The sequence below is a fragment of the Mustelus asterias genome, chromosome 24 (assembly GCF_964213995.1).
Source record: "Mustelus asterias chromosome 24, sMusAst1.hap1.1, whole genome shotgun sequence".
In the NCBI taxonomy this organism is placed as follows: Eukaryota; Metazoa; Chordata; class Chondrichthyes; order Carcharhiniformes; family Triakidae; genus Mustelus; species Mustelus asterias.
Genome location: NC_135824.1, coordinates 38,230,147 through 38,242,990, shown reverse-complemented (window position 1 = coordinate 38,242,990; position 12,844 = coordinate 38,230,147). Strand labels below are relative to the sequence as shown.

Genomic DNA, 12,844 nt, shown 5'->3' with positions numbered 1-12,844 from the left:
ACCTGACTGAATATGTTATCTGCCATATCATTTTACTGTATTAAAGGCACTGTATAAATGAAGTGTTGATTCTTTATTATTGATTCTGTTCCCATTGCTTATTGACAGAATTTAATCCACTTTTGTGTACAAAAATCAAGAATGTGATTAAGTTATTGCTCCATGTTTATGTCTGATAATCGGTTGATCCCAATGAATCAGCTTCTATTTTCTCTATACCTTTTGCATAAAGTCCCATTATTCCGAGATTCGAGAACTGTAATGATCGAGATGTGAAGCAAATTCCGTTTTCAGCTTCTGTTGTTGCGGCAGTTATGTAGGGAAGTGGTTTTCAGTTATTTTTACTGAGGATTTTTATGATGTTTGTGTTCATTTATGGGATGTCAATATTGCAGGTAGGCCAGCATTTATTGGCCATCCCTAGTTGCCCTTGAGAACGTGGTGGTGAGCCACCTTCTTGAACTGCTGCAATCCATGTGGTATAGGTATTGGAATGTCCTAACTATGATTGGTACCCAATTCTCACTCATGACATAATCACGTGCCAGCACTCAATTTCCTTGTTGAAACGAGTGTTATTTTCCCCTCGCGCCTGGCCTAGCAACTTGAGATTATTGTTGACGCTCTACTATCTCTGAAGTTTCTGAGGTAATAACAAATCAAACGTAGTTCTCAACTTTCGCTTTAAGAGTAGTAATGCAAGTAAACTTTGTGTACTCGCATGAGTGGTGTTTCTATAAGATGACAAACAGCTATTCACACGACGTGATAACGAACCTTGCTCTCTTGAAGCTTTTAAAGACTGTTTCAAGGACTGTACGAATATTTCAGCTAATCCATTGGTTGATAGATGGTAAGGTATGGATTTTATGTGCTGAATACCATTTACTTTGAGATAATCCTCAAACTCTTGTGGAGTAAACTATGAACCATTATCACTAACAATCTGTTCCGGTTTACCAAACCTTCTTCAAAATTTCATCAAGTTTTTCAATGGCTTGTTCAGATGTAGTAGATCTCATAATTTTTGGACACTTTGAGAGTGCATCAGTTATGACTAAGAACACATAACCCTCAAACAGACCAACAAAGTCTACATGCAATCATTGGCATTGCATTTTAGACCACTGCCAAAGGTGTAAAGGAGACAACTGTGGAGAATTTCTTACTTATGTATAGGATTGACACTGTCCCACTTTTTCTTCAATCTGAGCATCCAGACCATGTCACCAAAAGAAACAATGTGCTAATTCCTTCATCTCGGCTATACCATACTATTCTTCATGTAGATGTTCAAGAGCTCTTCCACACAGACTAGGAAGAATGATCACTAGGATTCTACACAATAGACACCCATCTTGGATGGTCAACTCAAACTTTCTTGATACATATAGTTTCAAATCAGGATGTGGACTGTGCGTTCCAGCTATCATTCCATTCAATACCATATCCATCACCTTCCCCATCACAGGATAATTTCTGGTGTGCCTCTGAACTTGAGAAGGTGTCACAGGCAAATGATCTAGTAAAAAAATAAAGGATATTAGCAAAACTAATTGGTGGTATCTGTTCAATGTGTAAAGATAAGAGAGATAATGCATCAGCATTAGTATGGCACTCTGATTGATTATACTTTATATCGTAGGAGCGTGCAGATAAGATCAGTGACCATCTTTGCAATCAGCTAGCAACTAACGACGGTATGCCTTTATACTTCCCAAAAATAGTAGTTAAGGGTCAATGATCAGTCAACAACATGAAATTACAACCATATAAATAATGATGAAACCTTTGTATGCCAAAAAATATACTCAATGCTTCTTTTTCTTGCTGAACGTAGTTAGCTTCAAGTCAGAAATCACGAAGCAAAAGCTATTGTTCGTTCTTCTCCCACAGGCATAATATGTGAAACTACAGCCCCTACTCCATAAGGTGAACTGTCGGAAGCAAGTATGAATGGTAACTTCAGATTAAAATAAACCGATACTTCAAACTCCTGCAAACCATCTTTGACATCCTTGTGTTCTTTCCCACACTCTGTTTCGCACAGAGTAAATTATGCAATGAACATAGAACATAGAACATAGAAAGCCACAGCACAAACAGGCCCTTCGGCCCACAAGTTGCGCCGATCACATCCCCACCTCTAGGCCTATCTATAGCCCTCAATCCCATTAAATCCCATGTACTCATCCAGAAGTCTCTTAAAAGACCCCAACGAGTTTGCCCCCACCACCACCGACGTCAGCCGATTCCACTCACCCACCACCCTCTGAGTGAAAAACTTACCCCTGACATCTCCTCTGTACCTACCCCCCAGCACCTTAAACCTGTGTCCTCTCGTAGCAACCATTTCAGCCCTTGGAAATAGCCTCTGAGAGTCTACCCTATCCAGACCTCTCAACATCTTGTAAACCTCTATCAGGTCACCTCTCATCCTTCGTCTCTCCAGGGAGAAGAGACCAAGCTCCCTCAACCTATCCTCATAAGGCATGCCCCCCAATCCAGGCAACATCCTTGTAAATCTCCTCTGCACCCTTTCAATGGCTTCAACATCTTTCCTGTAATGAGGTGACCAGAACTGCGCGCAGTACTCCAAGTGGGATCTAACCAGGGTCCTATAAAGCTGCAGCATTATCTCCCGACTCCTAAACTCAATCCCTCGATTAATGAAGGCCAGTACGCCGTACGCCTTCTTGACCGCATCCTCCACCTGCGAGGCCGATTTAAGAGTCCTATGGACCCGGACCCCCAAGGTCCTTCTGATCCTCTACACTGCTAAGAATGGTACCCTTCATATTATACTGCTGCTTCATCCCATTGGATCTGCCAAAATGGATCACCACACACTTATCCGGGTTGAAGTCCATCTGCCACTTCTCCGCCCAGTCTTGCATTCTATCTATGTCTCGCTGCAACTTCTGACATCCCTCCAAACTATCCACAACACCACCTACCTTGGTGTCGTCAGCAAACTTACCAACCCATCCCTCCACTTCCTCATCCAGGTCATTTATGAAAATGACAAACAGCAAGGGTCCCAGAACAGATCCCTGGGGCACTCCACTGGTCACTGACCTCCATGCAGAGAAAGACCCCTCCACAGCCACTCTCTGCCTTCTGCAGGCAAGCCAGTTCTGGATCCACAAGGCAACAGCCCCTTGGATCCCATGCCCTCTCACTTTCTCAAGAAGTCTTGCATGGGGGACCTTATCGAACGCCTTGCTGAAGTCCATATAGACCACATCCACCGCTCTTCCTTCGTCAATGTGTTTGGTCACATTTTCAAAGAACTCACCAGGCTCGTAAGGCACGACCTGCCCTTGACAAAGCCGTGCTGACTACTTTTGATCATACTAAACTTCTCTAGATGATCATAAATCCTGTCTCTCAGGATCCTCTCCATCAACTTACCAACCACTGAGGTTAGACTCACCGGTCGGTAATTTCCCGGGCTGTCCCTGTTCCCTTTCTTGAATATAGGGACCACATCTGCAATCCTCCAATCCTCCGGAACCTCTCCCGTCTCCATCGACGATGCAAAGATCATCGCCAAAGGCTCCGCAATCTCCTCCCTCGCCTCCCACAGTAACCTGGGGTACATCCCATCCGGTCCCGGCGACTTACCAACCTTGATGCCATTCAATAGTTCCAACACATCCTCTTTCTTTATGTCCACATGCTCGATCCTTTCTGTCCACCGCAAACCAGCAGTACAACCACCCAGATCCCTTTCCACCGTGAATACCGAGGTAAAGTATTCATTAAGCAGCTCCGCCATTTCTAACGGTTCCGCACAAACTTTTCCCCCTTCACCTTTTAAGGGTCCTATGCCTTCACATCTCATCCTTTTACTCTTGACATATTTGTAGAAAGCCTTGGGATTCTCCTTAATCTTACCCGCCAAGGCCTTCTCATGACCCCTTCTCGCTCTCCTAATTTCCTTCTTAAGCTCCTTCCTACATCCCGTATACTCCTCTAAATCCTTAACACCTCCTAGCTCTCTGAACCTTCTGTACGCCTCTCTTTTCTTATTCACCAGGTTCGGTTCCCGTACCCTACCAACACCCCCCTGTCTCATCGGAACGTTGTCATGCAGAGCTCCAGACAAACATTCCTTGAAAATCCTCCACTTTCCTTCGGTACTTTTCCCCAAGAATGCCTCCTTCCAATTTACCCGTCTAATTTCCTCCCTGATGACACTGTATTTCCCTTTACCCCAGAGAAACACTTTCCTAGCCTGCCTGATCCTATCTCTTTCCAATGCTATCGTGAAGGAGATAGAATTATGATCGCTATCCCCAAGATGCTCACCCACCGAGAGATCCTCCACCTGTCCAGGTTCATTAGCCAGCACCAGATCAAGTACAGCCTCTCCTCTAGTAGGCTTATCCACATACTGTGTCAGGAAACTCTCCTGGACACACCTAACAAACTCCTCTCCATCCAAACCCCTAGCCCTAGGGATATTCCAATCTATGTTTGGGAAATTAAAATCTCCCATCACGACAACTCTGTTATTTCTACATCTCTCCAGGATCTGTTTCCCCATCTGCTCCTCAACATCTCTGTTACTATTGGGCGGCCTATAGAAAACACCCAGCAACGTTACCGACCCCTTCCTGTTCCTAACCTCCACCCACAGAGACTCCGTAGTCAATCCCTCCACGGCGTCCACCTTCTCTACAGCCGTGACACTATCCCTGATCAACAGTGCCACTCCCCCCCCCCTCTCTTGCCTCCCTCCCTGTCCTTCCTGAAACATCTAAAACCCGGCACCTGAAGCACCCAGTCCTGTCCCTGAGACATCCAAGTCTCCGTAATGGCCACCACATCACAATTCGAAGCAGCAATCCACGCTCTAAGCTCATCCACTTTATTCACTACACTCCTGGCATTAAAATAGACACATTTCAGACCTTCAGCCTGAGCACTTCCCTTCTCCATCACTCGTCTAACCTCCCTCTTACCCTGTTTACATTCCTTATTTATTTGCGAGCTAACCTCCTCGCTCTCAGTCCCCTCATTTCGATTCCCTCCCCCCAACCTTTCTAGTTTAAAGTCTCTCCAGTAGCCTTAGCCAACCTTCCCGCCAGGATATTGGTCCCCCTGGGATTCAAGTGCCACCCGTCTTTTTTAAACAGGTCACACCTGTTTCAATAATGTAGCTAAGTTAGGAACAAACTTGCCATAATAATTTACTAATCCTAGAAAGGACCTTAATTGTGTCATATTTGACAGACATGGTGCTTCTAAAATAGTATCCATCTTTTTAGGTGCTTTATTTAGTCCTTTCTTATCAATAACATGAGGCAAATGCTGGAGTGACATCTGAAAAAAGTCACATTTGTTTCTTGATATGCAGACCTTGTGCTTGAAGACGTTCCAGTGTTGCTTCTAAATTATTCAGGTGCTCTTTTTCATTGGACCCTGCAGTTAGAATATCGTCCAGGTAACATTGTACACCAGAGAGACCACTTAAAATTTGATCCATTGATCTCTGGAACAGGGCTGGTGCAGACGTTGTTCCAAAAGGTAATCTTTTATAACGAAAAAGACCTTTATAAGGAGCAATGGTAAGCAATGGTTATGATTTAGTGGTTACATTCATCTGTAAATAGAGTTGTGAAAGATAAATCTTGTTGAAGTTCTGTCCATCTGATAACCCAGCAAACAAGTCTTCAATTAAAGGAAACAGATATTGATCAGCACACAACAGCTGATTTACGGTTGTTTTAAAATCACCAGAAATAAGACCTGAACCATCTGGTTTCATAACAGATATGGTGAGGGTAGCCCAGTAACCGAATCTAACACACAAGTTGTACTAATTCCTCTCAACCTTGGGAAGAATTGTGTCTGGCACCACTCTTGCTTTGAGACTTTTTGGTTGACTATTTGGCTTCATCTTGAGTTTCACTTGAGCTCCCATAAGTGATCCAAGAGTCTCTTCGAAAACACTTTTGTAATTATCCAGAAGGTGATATCAATCTTTTGATATCATAGAATCATAAAATCCATACAGTGTAGGAGACCATTCAGCCCATTGAGTCTGCACTGACTCTCTGAAAGAGCATCTTATCCAGGTCTATCCCCCGCCCTATCCCCATAAACCAATGCATTTACCCATCTAATCCACCTAACCTGCACAACTTTGGACTGTGGGAGGAAACTAGAGCACCGGGAGGAAACCCACACAGACACAGGAAGAGCGTCAAACTCCACATAGACAGTCACCCAAGGCTGGAATCAAACCCAGGTCCCTGGCACAGTGAGGCTGCAATGTTAGCCACTATGCTGCCATATCGATCAGTCTGTTCCCAGCACTCTAGTTAAGCTTTATCTTCTCCAACCATCTCTCAAGTAGAGCTCAAATTACCTTACCACCGACCACATAGAGAGGCAGCTCCACTGTTTGTCCACTCAACTCTACATTGATCATGAAGTAGCCTTTTAATGGTACAATCACTTCTGTGTATGTCCTTAAAATGAGATGCTTCAGCTTTTGTTGGTGTGTAGCCTCATGAATTAAAGATACGGCAGCACCAATATCCACTGCCATTCTAATAGGTTGTCCACTTAACTTCCGAATCATCCAAAGTTTTTGTGATTCACCCTGAATTGATAGGACGTTCAGCTGGAGCCCTTCATCATATTTCTGGATGTTCTGTAATTCTTTTCTCCCATTTTGTAAATTCTATTTGAAGATACCCAGATTCTTCTTCTGAATATTCTTCTCAGGAGAAGCTGGTCTAGCCCAACAAGTTTTTGCAATGTGACCCATTTTGCCTCAATCTTGCATTGACTATCCTTGATCCAGCACTCAGTTGCTGAATGGCCCATTTTGGCACATCTGTGACACGCTTGTGGGCAGTCCCTAACTTGTTCTTCTTCATTCCTGCACCAAATTGCAGCCATTCCCATTGAAACTGTGGTTTCCATTGTCATCTTTAAAATCAAAGCATTCAAATCAAAGCGAAGTAAGTAGTCTTCTTTGAATCGCCTCATTTTGGAGACCACAAACTAGACAATCTCAAAGACAATCTTCTAATGACTCACCAAACTCACAAACTCACAATGCAGTGCCAGCCTTTTGGAGGTTGCCACAAACTGAGCAATGCTTTCACCTTCCAGGTGATTCCTTCGGTGGAACATGATGATCAGTGACTTTAGAGAGTGTTGCCCTTCATGGATATTTGCCAAGTTATTGTATGTTTTGGTTCCTGGCCTTGCTGGAAGAACCAAGCTCTGGAGCAAATTACTTCCTATTGTACTGAGAAAAACTGGTACGAGGAATTCGTTTGCAATTGTATTCGCTTGCACAGTACTGAAAACGCTCAACATAGGAGCTCCATGATTCATTATCTTCATTGAAAGAGCCCATGGAACCTAAGTGACCTGTCATTTCTTTTGCATGCACTAGCCACTTGAGACTGTGCAATATATATTTTTTACTGCCTTCCCAACAAAACTGCCTTTTACCCTTGGAGGCCGTTAACTTGGTGTACTTTTTTTAAATGGCCCCAGCCATACAGCAAAGCATCCCTTCTTTTCAAATATATTAGATACTGCATCAAATCTCACCTTTCTCTATTTGAAACAAAAACCTCTCTTTAAAAACTGCAGGGAGAGCTTTTGCTTATTTGTCCTCCTGCACTAGCACTTCAATCTTTAATCCTTTAATTGCTTCTCCCCTGCCTTCTAATGTTTGAAAACAAAACGCTGCTTTTCTTTTACTTAGGATCTTTTCTCAATGTTTTCAATGAAATGAAATCCTGACTCATCACCAATTTACTTTTTGTAATATCCTAATTTTGTTAAGGTTGGTGGGTTTTAATAAGAAAAGGCTGTGGTTTGCATACATAGATGCAAAATAACAACAACACATTTATTCTTGGAGCTTTTGCCTGTTCAGAGAACAAACTTCATTGCAGTGTTAATGTAAGCCTACTTATGGCACTAATAAATAAACTTAAATAAACTTAAACTGAAAGCAAAACAGCAGTAACTTCATTGCAGTGTTAATGTAAGCCTACTTATGGCACTAATAAATAAACTTAAATAAACTTAAACTGAAAGCAAAACAGCAGCCTCTGCAACACCGTAATGACATCACCATCAAATCATGTGATCAGCTCTTAAAGCAATCTGCAACCACTTCAATATGTAAAAGGTACACCCACAGCACTGTTAGAGAGGGAGTTCAAGGATTTTGACCCAGTGACAGTGAAGGACAATATATTTCTAGGTTGCTGAGTGAGAACACCAACTCGGAGTGTTCCCATGTGTCTGCTACCCATGTCCTTCTAGATGGTAACAGTCATGGGTTTGAAAGGTGCTGCCTTAGGAGCCTTGGTGAGTTACATAGAAACTAAAAGCAAGAGTAGGCCATTAGGCCCTTTGAGCCTGCTCCACCCTTCATTTTGATCATGGTTGATTATCAACTTTAATATCTTGATCCCTTTAGCCCCAGGAGTTATATCTAATTTCTTCTTGAAATTACTAACCCTGTTAGAATTTTGTAAATTTCTATGAGATCCTCTCCCCCCTTCTAAACTCCAGTGAATATAATCCTAACCGACTTAGTCTCTTCTCAAATGACAGACCTGCCATCCCAGGAATCAGCCTGGTAAACCTTCGCTGTACTCTCTCTATAGCAAGGACATCCTTCCTCAGATAAGGACACCAAAACTGCACAAAATACTCCAGGTATGGCCTCACCAATACCCTATACCATTTCAGCAAAACATCCCTATGCCTTCTTTACTGCCTGCTGTACCTCCGCCCTTACTATCAGTGACTGATGTACAAGGACACCAAGGTCTCGCTGAGTATTCACCTCTCTTAATTTACATCAATTCAGCTAATAATCTGTCTTCCTATATAATTGCTAACAAAGTAGATAATCTCACATTTACCCACATTATCCTGCATCTGCCATGCAGATGCCCATACGTTCAGCCTGTCCAAATCACGTTGAAGCATCTCTGCATCCTCCTCACAGCTCACTCTCCCACCCAACTTTGTATCATCTGCAAATTTGGAGATAATACGTTCAGTTCCCTCTTCCACATCATTAATATATAATGTGAACAGTTGGGGCCCTGGCACAGATCCCTGCGGAACCCACCAGTCAGAAAATGACCCATCTGTGCCACCTCTTTGCTCCTATGTGCTAACCAGCTTTCTATACATCTCAAGATACTACCCGCAATCCCATGTGCTTTAACTTTACGTAGTAGTCTGTTATGTAAGACCCTGTCGAAAGACTTCTGAAAGTCTAAATAAACTACATCCACTGGTTCTCCTCAGTCAATTCTACTAGTTACATCCTCAAAGAATTCCAATAGATTCATCAAGCACGATTTCCCTTTTGTAAATCCATGCTGACTTGGTCTGATTATACTACTGCCTTCCAAATGCCAAGTTGTGAAATCCTTGATAATAAACTCTAGCAACATCCCCAGTACCGACGTTAGGCTCACTGGTCCATAATTCCCTATTTTCTCTCTACCTCCTTTTTTGAATAGCGGACTTAATTAGCTACCCTCCAATCTATAGGAACCAGTCCAGAGTCCAAAGAATTTTGGAAAAACCACCAATAGATCTATTATTTCCAGGGCCACTTCCTTAAGTATTCTGGGATGAAGATTATCAGGACCTGGAGATTTATCCATCTTTAAATCACATCAATTTCCCAAGATCATTTCTCTACTAATGCTGATTTCCTTCAGCTCCTCACTAAAACTTGTTTCTCTCAGAACTTCTGGTACATTATTCATGTCTTCCTTTGTGAAGACTGAAGCAAAGTGTGAATTTAAATCCTCAGCCATTTCTTTATTCCCCGTTATGAATTCTCCTGTTTCTGACTGTAAGGGGCCTAGATTCATTTTTGTCAATTTTTTTGTCTTTACATACCTATAGAAACTTTTACAGTCAGTTTTTATGTTCCCCGCTACTTTCATACTCTATTTTTCCTTTCTTAATCAATCTCTTGGTCCTCCTTTGCTGAATTTTAAACTGCTCCCAATTCTCAGGCCTATTGTTTTTTCTTGCCAATTTGTATGATTCTTCCTTGAATCTGATTTCCCTTGTAATCCATGGTTTGGCCACATTTTCCTTATCACTCTTGCGCCAAACAGGAATAAACAACTCCCAGAGTTCTTTAAATTCCTATCATTGCCTGTCCAGTGTCTTTCCTTTCAGTAATGTTTCCCAGTCCATCATGGCCAATTCATGCCTCATACCATCATAGTTGCCTTTATTGAGATTCAGGACCCTGGTCTCAGAATCAACCACATCACTATCCACCTTGACAAAGAATTCTACCATATTATGGTCACTTGTCCCCAAGGGTTTTCTCTCAACTAGATTGCCAACTAATCCTTTCTCATTGCACAACACCCAGTCCAAGATGGCCTGTTCCCTTGTCGGTTCCTCAATGTATTGCTCCAGAACTCCATCCCACTCCAGAAATTTCTCCTTTATTGTACTGTGACTAATTTGACTCTCCCAATCTATATGCAGATTAAAGTCGCCCATAATCACAGATTTCTGATCTCTGGTTTCCTGTCTAATGCTTTTCCCAACATTACCACTACAGTTTGGTGGTTTGTATAGCACCCCCCGACCAATGTTATTTGTCCCTTGTTGTTTTTTTAACTCGACCTATACAGATTCCACATCATCTATACTAATATCCTTCCTCTATATCATATCAATATCATCTTTGATCAACAATGTAACTCCACCACCTTTTCCTTTCTGCCTGTCCTTTCTAAACACTGAATAACCCTCAATGTTTAGTTCCCATCCTTGGTCACCTTGGAGCCATGTATCCATAATGCCAACTGTATCATTCCCCTTTACATCTATCTGTGCAACTAGTTCATCAGTTTTATTTTGAACGCTCCAAGCATTCAGGTACAAACCTTAAACTGAGCACTTTTAACATTTCTTTTCCCTTTCCTACTATCTTTTACTCGATCCCTATCTGACTCTGGCCCTTGGTTTCTCTGCCTATCACTTTCCTCACTCTCTTTTCTGTCTTTTCCTCTTGTTCTTAATTCCCTTAATTTTCTTAATTCTGGCTTCCTAATGTAATTTGGGATTCTGCTCCAGGACGCTAACAACACCAAGATAGACACAATGGGCCAAATCCTCTCCCTATGCTTCAAATCTCTGAACACAACAGAGCCTGAAAATCAATAAATGCAGCATTTATTTTTGCAAAGCGATTTGATTTTTAATCCCTCAAGTGATTTGTTTGATTTCGAAATATTGAGCAGGGAAGCTCTTTTCAAACTAACATGCTCTTTATTCCCTGGAGTCTGGGACAGCTATTGAAACATGTCTTTTAGTGAAATTAGTGGTTAAGATATAGATCATAGAAATAATAGAAACCCTACAGTGCAGAAGGAGGCCATTCGGCCCATCGAGTCTGCACCGACCACAATCCCACCCAGGCCCTACCCCCACATATTTTACCCGCTAATCCCTCTAACCTACGCATCCCAGGACTCTAAGGGGCAATTTTTTTAACCTGACCAATCAACCTAACCCACACATCTTTGGACTGTGGGAGGAAACCGGAGCACCCGGAGGAAACCCACGCAGACACGAGGAGAATGTACAAACTCCACACAGACAGTGACCCAAGCCGGGAATCGAACCCGGGACCCTGGAGCTGTGAAGCAGCAATGCTAACCACTGTGCTACCGTGCCCTCCTGATCAGCCATGATCAAATTGCAGAACAGGCTTGGGGGGCTGAATGAATTACTGCCGCTTTTATACTCTCCTCCACATAGAGAAATAGATACGTAATTTGATCTATTTATGAAAACAATTGTTGAATATATATTTATATATATTATTAGTTATTTGAATGGATTGTATGTTGTAACAATTTGTTCTTTCCAACGTCACTTTGCTGAACATACGTTCCAGAGGGTTAGTGCAAATGTTAGTTTTCACTTAGCATGTACAGAAAGAAATCTCAACCTCAGTTATGTTCATTTAAAGTTTTTAGTATAGTTTAGTGGCAATATATGGTTCCACACTACCAGTTAGAACCTTTTTATTTAAATATCCATTAGTGTTTTTGGTGGTGGATATATTTGGTTAAACCACGCATGGAGTATTGTGAACAGTTGTAGCCCTAATCTCATCAAAATGCTGTAGAGGCACTAAATTGTAAGTAGATTTGCAATGATGATTTCAGAACTAAGAAGTTATACCCATCAGGAAAGATTGTACAGACTGATGCTTTGTTTTCTAGAAAAAAAAGAAGGCTAAGCTATGACATTATAGAGGTATTTAATATAAAGAAATTATGTTAAACTTGGAAAGAACACTGGTTCAGCCTCAACTGGAGTATTGCATCCCGTTCTGAGCACCACACTTTGTGAAGGATATGAAAGCATGAGAGAGGGTGCAAAAAGATTCATGAGATTAGTTCCAGGGATGAGGAACTTCAGTTATGTGGATCGTTTGGAGAAGTTGGGACTGTTTTTCTCAAAGAGACGGCTGAAAGGAGATTTGATCGGGGTATTCCAAATCATGAAGGGTCTGGACAGTGTCGATAGGCAAAACCTATTCCCATTAATGGAAAAAAAAATTGAGGACAAGAGGGCACAAATTTGATACAATTTGACCAGGGAAGCAATGGAGACACAAAGAGTAACATTTCCACACAGCAAGTTGTTAGGAACTGGAAATCGCTGATGGAGACCGGTTCAATAGACACTTTCAAAAGGGAATTGGATTGTTATCTGAAAAGGAAGAAAGCGCAGGGCTACAGGTGGAAGGCAGGGATTTGTGGCACTAGGCGAATGACTTCTTGGA

General features: G+C 42.1%; 1 protein-coding gene across 2 annotated transcripts in view; it reads left to right on the top strand.

Moving 5' to 3' along the window:
- Positions 1–12,844, top strand: part of adamts17 (ADAM metallopeptidase with thrombospondin type 1 motif, 17) — a 524,080-nt gene that overhangs the window by 403,978 nt on the left and 107,258 nt on the right. The window lies entirely within an intron of this gene.